This window comes from Rhinopithecus bieti, unplaced genomic scaffold, assembly GCF_001698545.2.
Source record: "Rhinopithecus bieti isolate Rb0 unplaced genomic scaffold, ASM169854v2 scaffold_69431, whole genome shotgun sequence".
In the NCBI taxonomy this organism is placed as follows: domain Eukaryota; kingdom Metazoa; phylum Chordata; class Mammalia; order Primates; family Cercopithecidae; genus Rhinopithecus; species Rhinopithecus bieti.
In genome coordinates, this window is record NW_016825960.1 from 165,048 (window position 1) to 168,762 (window position 3,715).

Sequence of the window (3,715 nt, forward strand, 5' to 3'; positions counted from 1 at the left end):
TTCCAGAATGCACTGAACCCATTAACTTCTACAATGGAATTCCCTTTCAGTCTCAAAACACTTCCGGAGGTTGGAAATTTCTTTATTGATTTTTTTCTGAAATGAAATCAATTAACATCCATTATAAAAACTTTAAAACCACAGTAGTGTAAAAACAGGATCTTTAGGAACTCCTTTGCACCCCCCTCATTTAGTTCTACCCCACGGAACTAACAATTGTTAATATGTTCTTGTTTATCCTTTCAGAACTCCATTTATTGGTGAGAATGGTGTCATACAAAACTTCTTAGCTGGACTCAGGAGGCTGAGGCAGGAGAACCGCTTGAACCTGGGAGGCAGAGGCTGCAGCGAGCTGAGACCACGCCACTGCACTCCAGCCTGGGAGACAGAGCAAGACTCGGTCTCAGAAAAAAAAAGGAAAAAGAAAAAAAGTCTCAGCCAGGCACAATGGCTCATGCTTGTAATCACAGCACTTCTGGAGGCCAAGGTGGGAAGAAGATCCCCCGAGGGCAAGAGTTTGAGACCAGCCTTGGCAACCCAGAGAGACCTCCCCCTCCATCTCTTATGTTTTTTCTTATGCTTTCTCTTGGACATTTCTTTATTACATTTCTTCCTCTTTTTACAAAACCATTGACTTATCTGTTTATGTGTCATGCCAAATTCAAATGAGAGTGATAAACACTCTTGTAACGTGGGGCACCTGTTTAACTTCAACTTTGCCCAGAGTGTCCATGAGGGATTTGCTGACTAATCTTTTCTTGGGATATTGTTGCTCATTTTCCCTTTCCTTTTTTATTTTCCTGTTCATCTTCCAGCTCCTTTTCATTTTCCTCTTCTTTTTCTCGCTCTCTTTCTCCACCTGCTTCTCCTCCTCCTTCTCTCCATTTCTGCTTTCCCTTTTGTTCATCTTCACTGTAATTTCCATTTGATTGTTCTGGATTTTGATCACAAGGCATAGCTGGTTGTTTCTGTATAACGAGATCCCAACTTTTCAATTTTGTGAAGTTACCACCACCCTCCAGCCCTTGCTGATTTAGATCTATGATTGTTTTGCTTTGGGTCTTCTCTCTTAGAGGCTCTGTTTGATTTTTAGAAATAAAAAAATTCTCAGCGCCAGATAATTTTACCTCAGAAAAGTCACAATTGTAGGAACTGTCTTGGCCAGTCTGAAAGGATCCAAGCTTCTGATTTTAATGAAAATATTTCCTGGCTGAGCTCGGTGGCTCATGCCTGTAATCCCAGCACTTTGGGAGGCCGAGGTGGGCAGATCACAAGGTCAGGAGTTTGAGACCAGCCTGGCCAATATGGTGAAACCCCCATCTCTACTAAAAATACAAAAATTAGCTGGGTGTGGTGGCACGCACCTGTAGTCCCAGCTACTTGGGAGGCTGAGGCAGGAGAATCGCTTGAACCCAGAAGGCAGAGGTTGCAGTGAGCTGAGATCACACCACTGCGCTCCAGCCTGGGCGACAGAGTGAGACACCGTCTCAAGAAAAAAAAAATTTGAATGAGCTTGCTTCCACTAAAGCCAAGAAAGTAGAATTTAATAAATTCTAGCTTTGGTGTAAATAACATGTTTTAAACTTAATTGCTGTGAGTTGTAATTTATCTTTTTCAGTATTTTTTCAACTCCTTTAATGTTCCAGGAAAAATTTAATTATTCAAGAATACATAAAAACCTGTATATGGAAGCTGTATTTTGCCTTTTGCCTCAGGCTCCAATATGGTTCAGTGTGGCACTGTTACTGGTCCTGTCTTTATTAAAAATATTGATATTTTGTTCATCATGGACGTTTGCATTAATTTGATTTTTTATATATTTCATTAAAACATCATTCCTCAGGCCGGGTGTGGTGGCTCACGCCTGTAATCCCAGCACTTTGGGAGGCTGATGTGGGCAGACCACGAGGTCAGGAGATCGAGACCATCCTGGCCAACATGGTGAAACCCCGTCTCTACTTAAAAATTCAAAAAAATTAGCCGGGCATGGTGGCAGGCACCTATAGTCCCAGCTACACGGGAGGCTGAGGCAGGAGAATGGCATGAACCCGGGAGGCGGAGCTTGCAGTGAGCTGAAAACATGCCACTGCACCCCAACCTGGGTGACAGCACGACTCATCACAAAAACAAACAAACAAAAAATCATTCCTCTTGATAACTGAATTTTTTGGTACCCCCTTAAATTTTGCACATGAAGCAAGTGTCTCACTCACCCTACCCTATTCTCAGGCCTGCTCGAGGTCCTTAGATGTAAATAATCTATTTGATATGCCAGTGTTGTGTGGGAAGTGCAATTCTTTTTTTAAAAAAGAGCTTCCTTTCGGCCAGAACTGCCACCTTCCAGTAATTTGCCAAAACGACAAACACAAAGGGTAAGAGAGGCACCCGATAGATGTTCCCTAGGCCTTTTAGAAAACAGCTGAGGTGGGAGGATCACTTGAGGTGGAGTTCAAGACCAGCCTGGCCAACATGGCAAAACTGCATCTCTACTAAAAATGCAAAAATTAGCTGGACGTGGTGGCAGACGCCTGTAATCCCATCTACTCGGGAGGCTGAGGCAGGAGAATCGCTTGAACCCAGGAGGTAGAGGTTGCAGTGAGCAAGATCACGCCACTGCACTCCAGCCTGGGCAACAGAGCAAGACTCCGTCTTAAAAAAAAAAAAAAGAAAATATGGAGTTGTTTCTTTGGACATGTACACGCGAATCTATAAGAAAGGCGATATTATTAGCCGGGCGTGGTGGCATGTGCTTGTAGTCCCAGCTACTCAGGAGGCTGAGGCAGGAGAATCACTTGAACCTGGGAGGTAGAAGTTGCAGTGAGCCACAATCTCACCACTGCACTCCAGCCTCGGCAACAGGGCGAGACTCCATCTCATAAAATATATATATATATATTTTTTATATGTATACAGAAAAATATATGTTCATTATGGACTATATATATTTCTATATATATTCTATATACATATAGAAAAAATATATATACACATATAGAGACATCGAGGGAATGCATACTATTCAAAAAGGAATGTCCCATAAGTGTTACCATGGCAAAACTGTAAGTGTCTACAATGTTAACCAGCATGCTGTCGGCATTGTTGTAAACAAAGAAGCTAAGGGCAAGATTCTTGCCAAGAGAATTAATGTGCGGATTGAGTACATTAAGCGCTCTAAGAGCCAAGATAGCTTCCTGAAATGCATGAGGGAAAATGATCAGAAAAAGAAGGAAGCCAAAAAGAGAGGTACCTGGGTTCAACTCAAGTGCCAGGCTGCTCTACCCAGAGAAGCATACTTTGTGAGAACCAATGGAAAGGAGTCTGGGCTGCTGGAACCTATTCCCTATGAATTCAAGCATAATAGGTGCAAAAACATAAAAGACCTCTGCACTGTAAAAATGTTTCTCTTCATTAAGTAGAAGTGTGCTGTCCCCTCCCCAAATATTTAAAACAAAATTTAAAAGTGTCCTAATTCATTGTGTAATGTCTTTACCATTCAAATTTAATGTATTTCTTGTTGAAAAATGTGAGGTGGCTTATTATGTAACAAATTACTCAATTGGCTAGAAACCGCCAGATATTATTTATGAAATATTTGTACTTGTTGGAAGATAGTCAGGCTGGGCATGGTAGCCCATGCCTGTAATCCTGGGAGACGGAGGTTGCAGTGAGCCGAGATCATGTCATTGCACTCCAGCCTGGGCGACAAGAGCAAAAC

General features: G+C 42.2%; 1 pseudogene; it reads right to left on the reverse strand.

The window, feature by feature from the left end:
- Positions 1-21: 21 nt before the first annotated feature.
- On the reverse strand, positions 22-3,191 carry LOC108522804 (NANOG neighbor homeobox pseudogene; annotated as a pseudogene).
- Between the last annotated feature and the right edge of the window lie 524 nt (positions 3,192-3,715).